The sequence below is a fragment of the Oxyura jamaicensis genome, chromosome 9, assembly GCF_011077185.1.
Source record: "Oxyura jamaicensis isolate SHBP4307 breed ruddy duck chromosome 9, BPBGC_Ojam_1.0, whole genome shotgun sequence".
Taxonomy (NCBI): Eukaryota; Metazoa; Chordata; class Aves; order Anseriformes; family Anatidae; genus Oxyura; species Oxyura jamaicensis.
In genome coordinates this window covers 188,470-209,667 of record NC_048901.1, presented here as the reverse complement: position 1 = coordinate 209,667, position 21,198 = coordinate 188,470, and the positions used below count along the sequence as shown (strand labels likewise).

The following is a 21,198-nucleotide window of genomic DNA, read 5'->3' as shown; positions in this document are numbered from 1 at the left end:
AGCGAACGGCTGTGTGGTGTTTAGCTGCCAGCCGGGTTAAACCACAAGAGAGAGCACTGTAATTTATATTGCCATCTTGGGAGGAACAGTATCTTATTTCAATGCATATATAGTTGTCTGTTTTTTGTTTTTAACTTTTAAGTTCAAAGGACTAGTTTTTTATTTTTTAAAAAACTATACACACTTGTACAGTGGCGTCTTTCAGCATTCAAAGCTAATAGGTTGAATCAGTTTTTATATCCATCTCTTCTAGTTTCCCTACCAACAGGATACTGTCTCAGCTAATGTATTCAAATTATCCTAATAAACATCTGAACATTACATAATTACAGTAGGATTTTTATTCTCCTCTTCTTTGAACCCTTACTGTATACAGCTGTAAACAGGTCATGAAAGTAAGAAAAATCCCCTTCATATCAAGATTATTTTTTGATTTTTTCATTGTTCTCTATCAGCCATAGCAAACTCTAGAGCACTAGAGGTACTTTATTACTAGAGCAAACAAGCAAACTGAGAATGTTTTGGTAATGGGAACCAATTAATTTTGATCTGTAGCAATTCTAAAATATGAGAATGGAAACGTTTTCTTACAGCTAAGCTCTTCACAAATTTTATACCTAAAATAATCTTACCTGCTTCAATTACTTCTCTGAAAGTAGGCATCTATGACATCTTTGCAAAGGAAATTCAAATGTACTTGTCCAAGATATAGTGCTGTACAAAACAGTTGAATTTCCTGCACTTTTAAAGATGCAGCCACAATAGCAAAGTCAGGCACTCCAACTGACTATGAATGCTCAGCCAGACCTGCAGCATCTCTGTCTCCTTTCACCAAAAGCATCAATCTATTGTGCCTCCATGGTGGGAAAACAGGCTTTACAAAAGATTCAGAGCAGAACTGACAGTATACAGCTGGGATATTCTGGGAACACGTTAGGAACACATGCTGGGATTCTGGGAACAGCAGGGAGTACACATGTAGCCTGACAACCACTGTGCTTAGTTTATATGGTTCAGGGCAAATACTCAAAGCAAGAGTTGCATAACTATATACAGACCCAGACTCTATATGCATACAGTATTCACTGCTGGGCACCATGTTATATATCATGTCTCTGTCTCTGAGATCACATACTTAATTCTGAAACTTATCCACTGTTTTAAATTATTTGAAAAGCATGTTAGAGCTTAAACATTATGATCTCTAGCACAATTCTTGGAAGTAGAAGATTTGTGTTTTTCATTCATGCCACCTCTATATATTTTTTTCATTCATCAGGAAATATGTTTAATCCAAATACATTAAATTCCTAATTTCCTAAGCTAATTTCCTTTCAGAAAAGCTCCTAATCAGAACACCGGTCCATCTATAAAAGGACTTTACAAGAAGCAAAGATTACCCATGCAAAATGAGAGTTATAGATTAAATCTTCCTATAGAAAACTGTGAATGAATCTGCTGAAATGTGCATCATCATAAAAAGATGACAGCCCTGATATAACTTGGCTGTGAAAATATTCTACTTTACAGCAAATGAGGTTTGTATAAAAGAAAATAGTTGAGATCCTCAACTCTCCCCTGTATCCTTCACAACAAGCCAAGGATCAGGGCAATGGAGCTTAAAGAGCAATGAAAAAAACCATCACCCATATTTAAATTGATTAATTGAATGTGGACAATTAAGATGAAATACATCCATGGTCAAGCAACACAGAAGTTCTCCTAGGTTTACATACTTGTGTACATCACTGTAATGTCTTAACACAATATTGCTGGGAATGCTTCCCTAGCTTGTTCTCTAAAGATTGAAATAACATGCAATATATCAGGTATTCCTGTATCAGTAAAGATTAAGTATTTTTGTTTATTGCGATACTGATAAAAAAACTAGTTAGAGCTATTAAAACAGGTTTTATTTCCCCTGCAATCTAAGCGAACAAAATACATCTGAAATTTCCATTTTTAAAAGATGCTGAAAATACAACTCCTAGCTGCTTTGCATTTGAATCCAGTGCCTCAACATTGCCTCCTAATTATCTTTCTTAAGGTCACCAAAGAAGATTGTATACTTCAGTAAAGAACTCTGACTCTGGTGTACTGACACATTTAAAACCTTTCTTTTTTTTCTTTTTTTTTCATTTATTGCGGACAAGAATGCATCAGCTTTATCCTACCCTTGTGAGAGTCCATACATTTAAATATTTTAAAGTTTTACTGTTCATAAGCAAAAAATCATAGTAAAGATTAATTGCAAACAGTCCAGTCTATGACATATACACCCTCCCAGAATACACCGCCTGAAACATAAGGCAATGAAGTACACAGAAAAAAAAAAAAAAAATCAGTAGAAATATATATATATACATATATAATATATATAATCTCAAATGAGTATTTGTGGATCTGAAGAGCTACTCATCCTAATAACAATGGATAGATACTTTCTTAATTTGAGATACTTTCTTAAATGTCTGATTTGGTGAAGACATGTCAACACATTTACACGATTGGAGATACTATTCTGTACATGCAGCAAACAACGGTCTCTTAGTAGAGTCATCAGCCTCATTACTGCTTACCAGAGATGCACATACATTCAATTATGTCTTGAAGTGTGTACTGCATATACTTTAATTTTACTTAATGAATAAACTCTACTGAACAGTATCAGATCCCAGAAATCTGAACTTTGTATAAGAATCTGAATTCACAAAGCAACCCAAACTTTGTCAGTGTATGCACAGATGTATGAATTCTGATGCTCAGACCAGGTATTCAGCTCTTAACCTCTGCACTTGCATCTTTTGTCTCTCTTGCCTTTCTACTGCACAAGCACAAGAAAGCTATATAAGAAAAATAAACTTTTGTTCTTCGATTCAACTATATGGGTAAACATTCACATAAGGTGTTACAAAGTGTAGAGACTCTAACACAAGGCGGTGCTCTCTTCTAATTAAACAGCTTGATGTTTGGTTTACACTTTGAAAGGAAAAGATCAGGCTTCTCTAAAACTCCAAAGGCTTTTCAGAAGCAGTATTTTTTAGAACTAGAATTTCAATGTCAGTAATTTAAATAAACACTAAAGCACCATTTTTCCCCCCTAAAGGTGTTTTATTGGATGAAATGAAATCCCTCACTGCATTTATCAGTTCTTCTGTCATAGCTCTGTTTCCAGATCTTTCAGTCCGTCATCCAATCTCACTCTAGCCATTTCTGATGACTTTTTCCCCTCCCTCCCACCATCTGGATGTCATCAGGGCTGAGATTTTCAGCTGGAAGTGGGATACACCAGCTCTTTTCTGCTGAGAAGGGGCAGGGGGAATAAAAATCTGTTTGTTAGGTTTGTATCAAGTGGTAACTGAGGATCCCTTTGAGAGTTTATGAACAAGGTCTCCTCAAATCACTCAGGTTCCACCCATGAGACTTGACTTCAAGCTCGATCCCCTGTTAAAGATCTAACTGTGGTTTATCTCATACTAGCATTACTAATAGTAAGTGTCAGTATTACAGTTTTTGCCACTTCTCTCCTCTGAGCAAACACTGGTGGGCCTTTATTGCCAGAACTTCCAACAACCCCCAAAGCACCAATCACAACACTGTCCTTGAGAATCACTGCAGATGCAGCTCTTCCAGTTGGGGGTGGGGGGAACAACAACTCAGCTTGCTTGTTACAAAAGGCTTTCTTTTACATAAAAAGGAATATTCAGAGCAATTTCAACTGCACATTTCTCCAGGTTTTGAATTTTCCAAGGTAACATTGGTAACTAATACAGCAACACCCTGGTGACAGCAATCAGTCACAGACAGCACTCACATAAATCCTGTGTTTTTTTTTCAGTGCAGTTCAGACACATGGAAACCTATGCATTGCCTTGGAACACTTGTAGTCCTTCAGCTCAGTACGTGCAAAATCATGAGTAAAAAAACTTGTCCCTAGTCTCTTACAGGCCATTCTGACCCTCTTGTGAATATTGCCCGTCTGCAGGAACCCTCTTAGAAACACATGCTATAGATTGCAGAGGCACACATTGTTAACTATAAGATTAGTGCATTTAATCTCTCATGAAGATAGCAGTGGTGGAAATTTCATACTGAAAATTAGATTCTTGCCTTTTTCAAAAATGTATGCTACCAAGCAGCTGACTACCTTTTCAATCACCTCTGAAAATTCCATGAAAAATTAGAGACAGTGGAAATTCCAAAACAAAATGAGCAAGATTAACATTTCTCATCTCATCTTTAAAATTAAAGAGTATCACAAGAATAGTAAGCATATGATAAATTAGTTAACTTTTAAAGACACAAACATCTCTAATCAGATTACTCTGGTGCTGTAGGATTGTGCCATGTTATATTTTCTCAAAGAACACAGTGTTTGGTTACTATAGCATTTCTATATCTGGATTAATTAGAAATGAAAATGTGGATACAATTAAGTTTGAAATTAAACACACTTTGTAGCAGTGAAGATAATCACTGCTTTAGAATGATCTGGCTGCTCCAACCTGTGAAGTATCAAGCTATTTTCTCAATTAATTGGAACAGTACTGTGTGTTCTTGGAGCCAGCACACTGTACAGAATATCTATGGACATATCAGTTCTCTGACCTATTATTTGACCTATATTATTTGATTATAAGAATAATTAATGTTGTTACACAAGTAGTGATGGCAAGCATAGTACTCACACTTCTAAATGACTTTGGTTGATTCTATCTCTTATTCTAGCTACTGTTGGTTTGCACTTCCTGCTGCATTCAGTGAGCACATCCCAAGCAAGCAAACTCAAGTTCCACTGAATTCAAAGTCCTCTCCAGTAAACCAGAGCAGAAATGATTATCAATTTTAATTTCCATAAGGGTCTTCACAAACAGTATGTTCTCTCAAAACAGTTAAAAGACAAGTCCCTTTCCCCAATACTGCCTGTTCACCTGCAGAAATCAAGCAAGGTTGAAGACCATCGTGAGTGGGATAATACTAGTGTAACTCTGTGCTTGCTAATGTCAATTCATCTCTCAGTAGAAAGACAACAGAGTAAGCTTTACATTTATCCTAACCAGAAGATGCAACAATAAGGTGACGTTCTTGGGGCTACGGCTCTAAGAAGGCCATTAGGAAATAAACTACAATGCCAGTCAGTCTCACCTCTGTCCCCGGAAAAGTGTTGGAACAGCTTGTTCTGGATGCCATCTCCAAGCAGTTAGAAGAGAAGAATGTTATGAGGGGTAGTCAGCATGGATTCACCAAGGGGAAGGTGAAGGGCTCAGCCAACCTCATTTCCTTCTATGATGGCATCACCAGCTGGGTAGATGGGGGGAGTGCAGTGGATATCATCTACCTTGACTTTAGTAAGGCTTCTGATACTGACTCCCACGACATCGTGCTAGCAAAGCTGAGAAAGTGTGGGATAGAGGAGTGGACAGCAAGGTGGGCTGAGAACTGGCTGACTGGCCGAGCTCAGAGGGTGGTGATTGGCAGCACAGAGTCCAGCTGAAGACCTGTGACTAGCGGTGTTTCCCAGGGATCGGTGCTGGGTATGGTCTTGTTCAACATCTTCATCGACAACCTTGATGAGGGAACAGTGTCTGCCCTCAGCAAGCACACCGATGACACTAAGCTGGGAGGAGTGACTGACATGCCAGAAGGCTGTGCTGCCATTCAGCGAGACCTGGACTGGCTGGAGAGATGGGCAGGAAGAAACCAAATGTGGTTTAGTAAGACCAAGTGTAGAGTCCTTCACCTGGGAAGGAACAACTGCACATATCAGTACAGGCTGGGGGGTGACCTGCTGGAGAGGAGCTCTGAGGAGAAGGACCTGGGGGTCCTGGTAGACGACAGGTTGACCATGAGCCAGCAGTGTGCCCTCATGGCCAAGAGGGCCAATGGGATCCCGGCATGCATTAAAAGGAGCATGGCCAGCAGGTCAAGGGAGGTGATCCTCCCCCTCTACTCTGTCCTGGTCAGGCCTCACGTGGAGTACTGTGTCCAGTTCTGGGCTCCCCAGTACAAAAAAGACAGGGATCTCCTGGAAAGAGTCCAGCAGAGAGTCATGAAGATGATACAGGGCCTGGAGTATCTCCCTATGAGGAAAGGCTGAGAGACCTGGGTCTGTTCAGCCTGGAGAAAAGAAGACTGAGAGGGGATCTTATAGATGTTTATAAACACCTGAGGTGTGGGAGACAGAGGGATTTGGCCAACCTCTTTTCAGTGGTTTCTGGAGACAGGACAAGGGGTAATGGCCACAAAATTGAGCACAGGAAGTTCCACACCAACGTGCAAAAGAACTTCTTCATAGTGAGGGTGACAGCACTGGAACAGGCTGCCCAGGGAGGCTGTGGAGTCTCCTTCTCTGGAGATGTTCAAGGCCCGTCTGCATGCCTACCAGGGCAGCCTGCTCTGAGGAACCTGCTTTGGCAGGGGGGTTGGACTCGATGATCTTTCAAGGTCCCTTCCAACCCCTACAATTCTGTGATTCTGTGTGATTCTGTGAAATACAGCACCACGAGAGCCAAAAGCATTTGTTCCTTCACAGAGAGGGAGATCAACTCTGTTTAGTACATTAAGAACAGAAATCTCCAAATGTGCATTATTATTGGAACACCTGAACAGGTGAGGAGAAAAAGGAGAATGAAAAATAAGAAGAATAAAATTTAAATAAGCTCTCTCCACCTAGAGTTGGTATGGCAAATTTTAGGTAGCTCAAACTTTTAAATTTGCTTTTCATATTGTAAAGCATCCACCGTACACATGTGAACAAAATAAACAAATAACAAAGACAATGGAAAATTATCCAAACAGCATAATTAGAACACCACGATCTTCTTATTGCCAAGCCCTTGGCTTTAACTACTGGACTACATGGCTCACATCCTAATTAATGGAGAAATACAATGTTATAAAAATTTCCAAATCTTCTTTTCTTTTTTTTAAACCTGAGATGGAGATTTCCAGTATCAAGCAATTATAAGTGTCTTAATCCACTCAGATGCCTCCTACAAAGCTTAGCATGTGGCAAGAACATTTTGCAAGTCTTGCTTTTTGCCTTCATTGCTCTTATTTTTATTTCTTAACTTTATTAATAAGCGTTTCATATTTCATAATCTTAGTCACAAACCAGCTTTGCTGAGGATGAGAAAGTATTCTGTGGTCTCCTACAAAGCTACAGTGTAAACAAAGCCGAGATTCTTTTACAAACCTAAGGCAGCTGAGCACATCTTTATGCGTCAGGTACAGAAACCATCTTGGGAACTCACAAAACAAAGAATCTTATGCCATATTCCCCATAAAGTGTTCAACTTTTATTTGTAAATGTAATAATACTGATAGGTAAAGAGGATTTAAATATCCTCTTAGGAGATGGAGTCGATGATCCTTGTAGGTCCCTTGTAACTCGGGATATTCTATAATCCTATCACCATAGGGTTATTTATACAAATACCATAGACTGAGAAGAAAAACTTCTGGGCCATGTTTGTCATTAAGCAGTAATCAGATAACTCTCATGCACAAGTGCTTGTGGAACATGGGATAAGAATGAAGTAGAACAAGCCATGGAAGGTGTGGGATTGAGAAGAGTCCATATAATCATAGAACAGTTTCCATTTTAATCATTTTAATCTATTTCATCCTTCTGTGAGCCCCTGTCTTTCCTACAGAAAATTCCAGTATGTCAGAAAACTCTCATAGGTGGCTACTAATCCACATAGGATATTTTTGCTTTAAAGTTTGAGGGGTGATTAGGAAATCTGGGTTTCATTAATCACTAAGAGTTTTTAAAATTAAAAAAATAAAAATAAAATGGCCTTACTTTTGCCTACTCTGAACAAGCATAGTTTTTAATAATAGCTAGACATATTTCTTAGAGCTTCTCAGTAAAGAAGTATGCAAATATATATTAGTTTCAAACACATGATGAGTTCTAGGATAAACTCAGTGGATGTTACAAGAATATGAACTGTTATTATAGGTTTCAAAACTGGCATACACAAGTTCCTGAGACGTATCCTGAGTGGTGACAAGCCCCATGGTACCTGCAGTAGCAACATAAGCTTCACCATCAGCACTTCCCCTGTGAAGCCTGAAAAGCTTTTAGTCCTAGCTTTTTCCAGTGGCTCATTATGATACTTGAGGAAAATCACTTTTCCAAATGGAAAAGCACAAATTTCCCCAATGGAAAATTCAGTATGTCCAATGAATTAATATTCTTAACTCCCCAAGATGCTTCTGACATCCCCTCTGTCTTATCTTCTGTTTTCTCGTCTCTAAAATAATGGCATAACAGACCTCACTGAAATGCTGGCTGAAACCAGTTACGAGCTCTTTCAGAGTCCCTTGCTTACTCTTCCATGGTCACCAATGAACTACAACAGATGCTTTTTGAAACCACTCCTACTCCAGTCACAAAATCTCTGCACATAGATATTCTCAGGTCAACAGTGAGGGAGAAAAAAAAAAAGGGGGGGGGGGGGAGGGGGGGGGGAACAGGGGAGAATCTTCAACCCAAAGCTTTTTTAATGTGCAGCTCCATCAGAAGTTAAGCAATCATCTTATTGAAAATGGCACAATCGGTTCTGTAATCATTCCGGTATGTAACTTCCCCCTAACACATTCTGAAGACATGGGATTTGGAGTGACTCTACACTTTGCTACTCAGTTATCAACCTGGCTTTGGATAAAAACAGGAAACGTGTTATATAACCCTTAACATACAATTCTCACGATCAGAGGAAAGCAGACACAAATAGATCCACTCACACAGGGCTGAGAAATGAAGGAACATTTCAGATCTAAAGCACAGCAGGCACCGTTTTCCTGCTGACCTTTTCTTTGCAGCAAAGTGATGGCCCTGGTGAATAAATGACCAATCTTGGTCTTTTTTCGTTAAACAGATTTTTGCCATTTGGGGGCTCCAGACATGTCCCTTTCTCCCTAGGAAGGCCTATCCCTGCTGCGAGTGGCTCTCTGGGTCAACAGCAGGAGGTAGGGCTGGTGGCAGCTTCCTGAAGGGAGAATACAACAACCTGTTACCGCTTCATACAGGAACAGCAGCCACCTCCAATTGTGTGAAGAAAGAGAAGGAACACTTGTTTTGCCCTTAGCAATCTCCCCTATTTCATCCCTACCTATAGAAGGTATTCACACAGCCCCTACTGAGGTCTTGCAATCTCCACTGCTCTTACAACACTTCTGCATTACAGAAAAGCATATCATATCTTTATGCACATCAGAAACTGTGGTACAGGAAAATTGAGTTGCTTGAGATAAAAAAGTTTGTAGCAGAGTGAAGTCACTCCACATTTGCAGAAAACCTTATAAAGCAGCTTACTCCCCAGACAATTGCCAATAGCAGCAATGTTGATAACTCTGCAAAACACAGATTTTACACCTCTTTTTCCTCCAGATGCTAGAGTTGTAGAACATCATCTGTGCCTTCTATTTTAAAATACTTGTAAAGTTCTTCACCTTAAAATACTTTAAAGATAAACTGAAGAAACAGCCATCCATCTTGCAATAGATCAGACAGGCAGAAAAGGGTGGAGTTAGCTTCCTCTGCAAAATCCCTGGACAAACTCTTCTACAACCCCAGCTTGGTGGTCCATGGTGGGAAAATACCAGTCAGTAGTGTACTCCCTGCAAACACGGAGCTGTGTGCACACCAGTATCTCAAGGTGGAGTGGGAAAAGAGAGAGAACGAAGTAAGAAATGCTATGGGTGTCTTACAGCTTAAAAACTTTTTTGAAACAGAACACAAGGAGACAAACAGCTTCCAGAAAGTGAAGGGTTTTCAAATGACAGACTTAATTTCCTAACCACTGTTCTTCTTTTCCAGGTTGTCCATTAATTCACCATGATAATTTGGGTAATATGTACAGTCACTAGCTAACTAAAGGAATTGTCAGACATGATCACCAGCGTTTCTGAATAATCAAGGGTGGGTAAGTCACATTATTTTGCTGTGACTGGACAATGAAAGCTGTGTTTAAGTGGTTTTCCTTAGCTTAGCCACTATTATATATAGTAGTAAATATTGACTTACTGTATCTACACAACACATTTTAGCTCTGCTTAAAGGAGATAACTCATCTTGGCTTGACATTATTGTCATTCCACATGATCCTATCTACCCTATCTTTTAAAATCAGAATACCTGCCCAATAAATATGTTACATAAAACTGATATTAGGAAATTTATACTTCAGGTGCAGATCATGTAGAATTTGTTTGTTTGTTTTGTGTAACTGCTTAAGTAACACTTTTGGGGTGATTGTCTCATGGTAGGTATCATTTTTTCGCTTTCACAGGGTATGCAGTATAAAAGTCAAGCTAGACGTTTGTCTCAGATAAAGGGGAATGAAGCATTTGTTGGCTTTGTTGTGACCAGCTTCCTGGTACAATCTTTGGAGAGAATAATTATGCAAAGTGTGGAATTTATTATTTATTTCCAAGTTATATTAGTACACAAAAAGCTAAATCACTTGTTCGACTACTATATGTACTGTAATTACACTCTAATTTCATGCTTTTGGTCATGCAGTTAGCATAAGTAGTTGTAATTACATATTTAAGGCATGTAATAATGTAATAATTAAGATACACAAATCAATTATATAATTAAGGTATGCAAATATGTAGGACCATCCTGTGACATTGATTTTAAGTAGACTACCCCATTAATTCTGAGGAGAGTTCTGCTTAAAAACTCATTTCACAACACAGCTTACAATCGAACTATCAGATTCTAATTGTATTTACAAGCTTGGTTTTTGTCCTAACCTAAGTAAATAAGAATACATCAAGCAAGAGAAGTTGTATTCTTCTCCAAATGGACCAAAATATTTGTGCCTTGTTTTTATGCAAGCATTGGCACAGAGAAAACAATCTCCACAAATATCCTACTACTTCCTAATTACCTGTTATGTCCCCAGAAAGATATGTTAAACAAGCAAGCCAAATAGCTAATGATCTCTTTGCATGTTGCAATACCAAATATGGTTTTCATAGTTTATTTCAGAGAACTAGGAATGGAAAGAGCAATTTTTCATAATTGGAAGAATACAAGGGAATACACAAAACAGAGTCCTTTCCACTGTGGTTGTTTTTATGCTCAACAACAGAAAACTTTTATCCAAAATTATAAAATCAAGATTATTGACCTCAATTTTACTGCATATTTATGTTAATGCTTTTAGCCTTTTTTTCCCCTTTCTTACAATTAAAACATAGAAACAAAAGACAAGCAAAACAGGGAGGACTTTGTGCAAAACACAAGTAAAGTTTAATGGCTCCTTCAGGGGGTTTTCTCTCCAAGAGTAGAAAGGGGCAGAAGCAAGAAAGCCACTGCCAGAGCAAGGAGGGCAAAGTGATTGTTGTGCTGACCTACAGAGATTATGCAATCACTGAGCCTCAACTTCTATACATGCTCAGTACTAGCAAACCAAATTAAGAAGGGAATTTCAAAAAAGACGGTAATACCTTGATGAGAAGTCCAGGATAGAGAAGGTTCACCTCTCCCTTTCCTTTGACGTGTCTTAAGGAATAGGCATTAGAAGTTGAGAATCAGTCTTCCACTAAGCAAAATTATAAGGAGAAAAAACAATCTCCACCCAGTGAGTTTGTTTAATAGCAGCTTGGTAGTAATGTTTTGGGAGAAATATGCGAAATGAAGGAAAGCGCATCACTGAGCATATCCAGGTTGTAAGAAAGCACCAAAATACCATGGTATAACTCCTTTTACACCAATTTCCCTCTGCCCTTCATAGCACTTTATTGTATATAAACTTGTGATAAGGCTATGTTGGGAAATCTCTTCTATTGAAATGGGTGTATCACGGGGCGGCCTTACTGGGACTCAGAAGTCCTCAAACTGGAACAGTGGTTAATTCCTGGTAATTCACTGTTATGCCTGACAGATTTATACTTATTCTAGAAATAGACAGAGGAGCAAAAATAAATAAATTATTTTTTATAAGTTCTCTAGGAGATTTTTATTGTCTGAAAAAAAAAAAAAAAAAAAAAAGCAATACCCTGAATGTCCTCTGGCTTCAAGATATAAATCATTCAATAGACCTGCATCAGTATGTTTGACAGAAAAATCAGATATTTAATAACCAGGATTCTCCTCAGATGACAGAAATGCTTTAAAGATCCTATTTAGAAAACTCATACGATCTAGAGTGAAAGATTTTTTTTCATTTTTTATTTTTTGCTAAGATTAATATATTTTATCATTCTTTTAGTCCTCATTTGGAAGATAAAGACATACATTCATAGTTCAGGATCTTAGGGTGCTTTAAGGATGAAAAATGCTCCACTGCCTATTTTGAGTTTAAATAAACAACTGTACCCGTATGCCAATATGCAATAAGAGAAACTGAATTCTGCCAGGAGATGCTGCAATGCTATTTACATTGCTAGGTACTAGAGGTCAGGAATAGATAGCTATTGTACCCAAAATATATCCCACAGGACAGAGAAAAACAAACAAATCTCACTAGAAAGCTCAGAACTAGAGCCTATCTCAGCACCAATTAGTACAACATGACTCTGATTTTTGGTGGCATTTCTATTGCATGCTTTGCCACTCCACAACTAATAAATGCCATTTATAACCTGGCGAGTGACGTCTCTGCAGGTGATCTCAGCTATTTTCAAAGTATTCTTTTCTCTCATTGCTGGAGAATAGCAGCACAGCTATGCTTGAAGAGGAATTTGTGTCTTTCTTTGAAGGGCTACCACTAGCATTTCTCTATTGGCAGTATTTCAAAGAGAAACAACTGCTTCCCTCTAAGGCCCTGAAGTTCTTTGGAGAAGGGAAGGCTACTCTGAAGAGTTATAATGCAGAAGCACGCAATCTTCTGTCTGAAATTCAAGTCAAAGTGAGAGGTCTTGAGGGATCTCACAAAAATAGGATGACACTCCTATACCTCCAAATTTTCCACCTTATCTTTACATAGCACAACTAGCATATGTTTTTCCTATAATTTCAGAGGATTTTGCCATGTAATACTGGCAGCTGGGAGCTGCTGCTGTGAGACTTTCCCTCCCCCACAAAACATGGAAAGAAGCTGACAGTTGGATGCATATATTTATCTGTATTTATTGCTAACAACACCGTGCTTTTAACAATTTAATTTCTGAATTGAATTTTGTCCTTTTTGTAATGGTGAAGGATAGCATCATAGATTAGTTTAGATAGGAGGATAATAAATCTCACTTGGGCAGACCCATGATGACATGGCTTGGCCCATATCCTTTCAGCATTTCTGACCATTCCTTGATTTTCATCGTTAGCTTACAAAGAACATTTCTACCTAGACATGTGGTTTCCTTTCCTTTCTAGATGGTTACTGTAATGACATACTTCAATTTCAATTCCTTTTTGTCCTTATCTGTTTTTGAAGAACTGGTTAAAAGAAGAAAATAATACGAAAACCTCTTTTTTTATACTTTTTTTTTTTTTTTTGGCAGATATTGAATAAGTATCTCTTTTCCAACTGCCCTAAGGAAGGTGAAGATGTTCCCTTTTCTCTAATGTCTGTTCTGATTATTGATGGAAGAAACTAGCTCTCTGAAGCTTATCCTGTCATGAATTTATTCCTTGCTCAACACACACTCCTGACTCTTTCTCTGCATATTAAACATTTACGTAAGCAGGTTAGACTTCAAGCTTTCTACAGAGAAGATGAGCTCCTAACAGGTGCTAGCCTTCAGCTCTGACCTAATGGGCCACAGCATATCCCAGAGGCAAACTCTCACATGTTGTCATCTGGCTCAATACTATTACAATGGCAATTGACCACTGCAAACATTAAGATCCTGAAAGTCATTAGATGTTATAATTTAAATACATAAGGATTTTAATGTTATGGGTAAATCCAGTAGTATACTAAAATAACATAAAGCATGCAATTTGGCAAACATCCTCAAGCAAAAAAGGTAACACATTGCAAGACAGCAATTGCAGATGTTCATGTGACCTTTCACAATAAATGTGCTTAAAAAAGTGTCAGTTTGGAGTCTATTTTGTTAAATGTGGGTAGTCTTAACATAAAAATCATGATGAGTTGTGTGTTAATGTAATATTTATTAGTGCCAACAGATGTAAAGAGGGAAAATATATTTTCATACTGAAGACAGAAATGATAATGGTATTTATAGTCTGCATATATATCATACTAACCTAGTATACCAATCTCTATCATCATCTGTGGATCAAATTTGAGCCCCTCACATGCAGTGTCCTTAAGATAAGGTGATTTCTACACATCTGTACTATTTTTGATCACTTGCAACACTGCAGCCCAAGACCCTTCTCCTTCCATCCTTCACCTTTGCTGTCTCACAGACTAACCAGGATGAAAGACAAGGGGACTGTGTATAACATACTCCTTATGTAATACACAGGCCACAAGCATCCTTAAGGGCCTGTCTGTGAAGGACTGACCTAATTTCTCCCCATGAGGATCCATCTTCACATCCATATAACCATGAATATTTGGTACTTAGTAATACCAAAAGCTGCTAACAAACCCAGAAGGCAAGCCTAAACAATGATGGTGTCATAAGGGCATCGATCACCAATGACCTTAACCTGTAACTCACTAATGTTGATTCATACATCGAACGGCACATGGACTGCATATTTTTCAGTCATGAAGATGGTGTCAGCTACATTAAAAATGTTCTCCAAGATGTGGTGAGAGGAAGACACACTTGTATATGCATTGCGATTTGACACCAACCTCAAGATGCATTCAATTAAGGTGTCACGTCTCACCTCAAGTGGAAACAAACAAATCAAGTAGTAGTACAATGGCATTTAACAGCTGATAATAGTGTTTCTGCCTGATTTGCTCTAATTACACAGATTGAACAGTCTCTGTGTTACAGGCAACCATTAATTACCTGTTCTATACCCCAAGTGTATATTTTTCCTCAGAGTTTTAATGCTAAGGTCCAAATTCTTCTCATAAGAGAAGTAATCCAGTAACATTCCTTCCACACCAAAAACTTTTTACTCCATGTAGTGCAGACATTTAATTTCACTGCTGGCACTCTTAAAAGCAACTAATACTTCAAGGAGAAGCTCCACGTGCAATAGCAAATTCTTATCAAGTCATCTGCTAACCATGTATTTTAAATATATCCAAAACCATTTCATGGCACAACTGCTGCCTTTCACATTTATTAGTAGATTTTTAACATTATTATTATATTAAGTCATTCAAGGGCAGAATTCATCATGACAATAATTTAAATATTTTTTAGATTTCAGAAAGTTTACCATAAGACAACTTGCAGTCCCTGCAAAAATCATGTGTAATATTGGTAACATTATTCAGCTTATATATTTACTGCCCTCCACTGCTCCAAATTTTGAGAGAGACTTAATACAAAAAATGAACTGTCTCTTACTATTTGTGATAATCATTTGTGTCTCCAGAGCATATAACCTCTTTTCTCTGAAAGTGGTTTTGGCAGAAGTAACAGGCCTGTTAACTGGCTTTGCAAAAATACATAATCCCACTACATTTACAAAGATCTGATGAATCCAAAGCTAAAACTACTTAAAACAAGAATATGCAAACACAATCTTTAAAGTGAAGGAACTCTTTGGAACTCTTTTACTTGACAGAGGACTTGTGATAGAGGGCTGTGAATAATTATTGTTAGACAGCAGGAATAATGCTACATAAAACAATTCTGAAAGCCTTCTTGTAAAAATGTACACATACATTTACTGAGAGCAAAGTGCTAACTGTAAAAGCAAATAATGAAAAACCTTGTTAATGGGGAATTTAGCTTTAAAATAACTCCATGATTTAGCTTAAGGTCTCTTCATGTTTATACAGGCATTTTGAAAACTAAATCACTGATACTTGCGAAGAGTGCAGGCTAAATGCAGCTTCCACAAAGTGGTCCATTAAAGTGACTGAGAGCACAAACCCGTGTGTTCCACAATGCTGGATTTGAGTCAGTCTCTATTTCTCAGAAAGAAATTATCTTTCAAATCAGACATTGTGATTTTCTAAGACATAAAGTACTCACAATTAGTAACCTGAAGATAAAATAATAATAAAAAAAAGCATATGAACACTGTTAAGCAAGTACACAGTGACATCACTAAAGTGACAACTACATCTTAAACTACAGAAACAGTACAAACAAGAAAATAAACATTTTAAGACTTCAGCCCAGTAAAGATATCGAGACTAGGAGTCTATACTGAGACCTGCAACTATACCCGGTATACTTATGGAAATTATGTGTTTCACTGCAATTCTGGTGAAGGCATGTTCTGGCTATGACAGCTCAAGAACCCTCCAGAATGTTAAGCATAGCTATTTATTCTTAAAGTCTGAGATGTGAGCCGCATACCTTCCATTTCTTCCTGTTGTTCCAGTTATTACATGCTGAAGTCATTTCATGTTGTGGGTGATCAGAAGAGATGAAATAATCAATGTGCAAGTGGTTCCTGTTGTTTAACTCTGAGGAAATACAACTTTTTCAGCTATCCAATCAAGGGATTAAGGTAGTTGTGACGTTTCTATCACATTACTGAAAATTCAGATTCAATTTGATATTCAAAATCTTTCATTATCTTCGTTAAAAGAACCTTGCATCAATGCAAGTAACACAAGCAAAATTAAATAAGGATGATCATACTAAAACCTGTTTCCTCCTGTGAGAGTAAAGAACCCTTTGATGGCTCTCCCTCCTTCTTTCTATTTGTCCTTAAGACACCTTGGAGGCTTTTATACTTCCTACAATAATGCTTGATTTTGATGTGGAAATGAGTACTCTTTTACTCATTAACATAAAAGCAGACATTAGACTCAGCAGCTGCTGCTGAAGGACTTTATTTCTACCCTGGCAATTTACTGTCATAAGCGTTTCCAAGCAGACAACACAATGTTGTGCATTGCTACCTCAGGTTGCTGTACCACTTAAACCAACTAAGCTTGGCCTCTCTTCTTCCTCTCTCTTGCTGAAGTGTAAGCACCTCAGCATTTCTTAGCCACACTATGGCTTTAATGCACTACATATTCTTGTAGATTAATTGAAATAATTGAAAAGGGAAGAAAATACTCAAGATTCTCTTCAGAAATCATATTCATGTTTAAAATAAAAGGTCACAGTCCAATTCTCTAAGAACTTAAGTACTTCCAAAGTTTGCTTTCTTCCTTTTCTCCCTTATTTCATCTTTAAAGATGAATGGTTCTCTCCTTACCTATTTTTCCCTTTGTAGCATTCAACAAGGAGAAATTCAGTCCATTTCCTCATACAATAGCTAAGATTGGTGTGTCTTATTAAAAAGAGGTGAAACAGCATCTCACTTCTTATACCTCAGTTATGTTCAATCAACCTGACAGAAAAATGCTCTGAAACCCTTAAATGTCAGAGCTAATTTCACCAGATTTGCATTTCTTTTGCAATAAAAGAGCAATGATGCTGCAAAATTGTGCCAAAATGCCTTTCTGAGGACCCTCTTGGGTTCAATGTAACCTTAGGGACAGAGGTTTTCCATCCAGTAAGACTGAAAACACAGTGTTCCCTTCTAAACAGCCTGCTGTCTTCTAGTTAACTGCCAGTGTACGGATGTACCTCTTACAAGAACATCTACCCAAACTAAACACTAGGGAAAAAGCTGCAGACCACAGGTGATGGAAATTATCTGCCTCCCTAAGGAGATGCTTCCTCCTAATCACTAACCCTTTATTTTCAGTAAAAGGCAGTAACAAATTCCCACCAATCTTCTCAGGCAACCTAGCCCCCAGGGGTTCTCTGTGACATTGCACTTCTATACAAATGTAAGATGAGAGCTTGGAGTCCTTTGAAGTTTCACGCAGAGCAATACTTAACAAAGGTAACTATATACAGAAAAATAGCTGTTTATAGCTTGCACTGGCTTATCACAGATCTCTTTCTAGAGATCTCTTTCTAGACTGTTTAAAGAATTGAAAAATATTGTCTCTTTTCCAGTAAAATACTCTGGGAGCTACTATTTATATTGTGGTAGTTAATACTCAAAAATATATTATTTGGTTTAATCTGTCTAAGAATATAAAAGCACAGAGGGTGTAAACTTCAGTTAAACTAGAGACAGTTTTCTATGGCACTGGAAAAAACACTGTTGTCGTATAGAGCTATGAGCTATAGTAAACATCTATTATCACAGTGCAATTAAACAACCATTTCACCTACACACCAACAGCACAGCTTTCTCTATTTTTCTAGCACAGAAAAGTCCAGTAATCCCCATCAAGTCTGAGTGTACTTTAGGTATAGGTTTCATATTATATTCATATTTTTAATTATAACGTAAATTAGTAATTTCCATCATTTACTCACAGAAGCAAAGTGATATATTTGAAGAGCTAAATAAAGGAAAATATCAAAATACACTTATTTATATATATGAAATACTCAAAGCTTCAGTTTCATCAAGGACACTGATTTTTTCAGAAGAACCATTCATGAAATTCAGATTGAAATCAGAGCCTTACCCTTCCTGTGTTACTTTTCTCATTTGCCTCACCTAATTTATTTAAGTACAAGCTGATTTTGCATTACAACTTTGGCACAAAGATGCAGCCTTCCGAGAAAGACAGGGATGACCACAAGTTCTGAAACAAGGACTACCTAACAAAAATAGGACCAAAAAGGGACATTTAACATCAAACCCATTCAACATAAACAGTCAGTCCTGTACAAATTTCTACCCAACTCTTCTGATAATGATAGTAATGGATAAAAGTGCAGGTTGTTCAGTCTTATACATGATTATACACACATTATCTATGTCTTTGTTTGTCAATATATTTTTCAGATAAAAATCTGTTGAAATCATGCCACTCTATGATTAATGGCAATTGTTAAAGTGTTGCCCTGAGCTGCACGTTGTGCAGTCTCATTGCTTAATTCAGTAATGAAGCATCCAAATCAGATAGCTAGTGTACGGTGACTGCCAGCTTCTGGCAATGTTCTTGCATCCTTTTACAAAGACTCCTCTCCTGGCCACTGTCAGATGCAGCATGCTGACACTAGGGAGACATTGGGCTGTTTCTGTATGGCCATTCTGATGCATTTATAAAATTGAAATAAAATTGATAATATCATTAATAAGTCACATCTTACATAAACAACCTATTCCTAATACTCAACCACTCTCCCGTCATTGGGAAATGTAAAACAGGCATATGGAATTTGTTATTTGTTTTTTGAGTCATAAACATTACTCGAAAAACAGAAAGTTTAAAGATTAATTAGAGCTGACCACAGTGACTTATGTAACTTCAAGACGAGGACACTGAAAGTTGCAGCTCCTTGGCATTTATAGAGGAGGGTGTGTAGATGAATCACATAACTGATAGATATCCTCATTTCAGAAGGCAGCTCTTCTGCCAAGTCATGTTCTTTTTTTATTTAATCCAATTCAGAAATCATAATGAAATCTACCTTACTACTTTTCCTGTATCAAGTACCCTTTTGCAAGATGTTCATTGCTGTGTAGACAACAAACTTCAGGGGGAACATTTCAGTGCTATGGAGCACCCACGGAAAGGGCAAGTCTACATTCTACCAAATCTGTGTTCTTGCTCATCCAAGAGGGTTCTGTTTCCAGCATAATACTAAGAAAGCACAATACTTAATAGCATTAAATGGAAAAGTTTTCACCCGAATGGAAACCACAGCAACAATATTAAAGAGAACATTTATTACAGCAGATGCAATATTTTTCCAAGCTCTGATAATATCTAGTTTTTGAACACAAAGGTATTAAAAATTAATTATGTTACCCGACAGTTACACAAAAGTATTACTATATGCGATGAATTCAACTCTAGGCCTAAAGGAAGTCAAGAGAATTAAAATGATAATCTAATTACTTAATCTGAATTACAAGAGTGCCATAAAATGTGAGATATGCTTTTAGCAAGAATAGACTTATTCAACATGACAAACAAATCCCAGAATTCTTCTTTACTTTATAAATTACTTTTTAGAAGACTAAGGGTACATTGCGCTACAGAAGGAAAAAATCTAATATGTGCAGACATCTCACAATGGTCCTCGAGACCAGAACGGGACATTCGCACAAAGGCACAAGTCCCATAAATTTACCTGGTATCCTAGAGGCAAAGCAGACTTCACAACTCAAAGCATAAAAAGATAAACAACAACTGTGGGCAATATTCAGCTTTAGTAACAGTCAGAGGCTAAGAATAACAGAGAACATTGCCTCTCTCAACAGCCATAAAATCTGCCCAGCATCACTGGATCTGGCTTAAAAAACAAACAAAAACCCTGTTAACAACTGGGGTCTGACGCTACTCAATGGGATTTATGTAAATAATTAAATATGAAAAGCCAGCACTTATATTTTTTAGTTTACATGATCACTGAAAATAAGGACGGATAGGCAATACCACAATTTTTTCTATCACCTTATAAAACTCTTTAAGTACAAATGCTAAACTCTAACAGTCAGTATGAGGAAATCAGGAAGACGGGGGGTGGGGGGGAAGGGGGAGATAAAAAAATAATAAGATCTGTTAAGAAAAAAACTCTTTTTGGCCATTTAAAGTTACCAAAATATTTGTTTCTTTCTGAAATAACAGTAATGTTCACTACAAAGAAAAAGATATATTTTACTCATGACCTTTTCTCCAAGGTATTTTCAAAACTCTACAGATTGGGCCCAGTGTAAAAATACTAGCAACATTTCATTTTGCCAAACGACAGCATGCAACAACCACATGCACAAGCACACAGCTGAAGCCTCATAAGCCAGTGCAAATCCTTCTACAGCTTCCCAGGTCCCTTGTCTTGCCTTTTAGTCCAAGATGTGACTCAGTGCCCACCAATCCACCAGCGATGGGCTGTGCTCCCATTACGAGCAGCTGCGTGAAGCTGTGGGGAGGCCGCGTACTCTGGTTGTGTGGGGCCTTGAGTGTCTGATGTGCTTCATCCGTTAGTCTTCACACTGGCAAATTAAATAAAGATGCTGTTTCGCTTCTTTACACAACTGAGTGGCATTTTAATTAGTCTACAGTTAGAAGTGTTAATCACACTATGAAGTGAGGTGATAATTCATAGCTAGTAAAACTTCCTGCAATGGTTTTACACGTACCAGTATACAGTTTACTGCATCTGTTTTAAAAGGAAAAAAAAAAAAAAAAAAAAAAAAAAAAAAAA

The 21,198-nt window shown here is 37.6% G+C and overlaps 1 long non-coding RNA gene across 3 annotated transcripts in view; it reads right to left on the bottom strand.

The window, feature by feature from the left end:
• The window catches only part of LOC118171500, a 78,756-nt gene that overhangs the window by 16,521 nt on the left and 41,037 nt on the right, over positions 1–21,198 (bottom strand). For all 3 annotated transcript variants that reach the window (XR_004753243.1, XR_004753244.1, XR_004753242.1), the window contains one exon: positions 4,689–4,811. This is a non-coding gene — a long non-coding RNA (uncharacterized LOC118171500). The remainder of the gene's footprint in view (positions 1–4,688; positions 4,812–21,198) is intronic.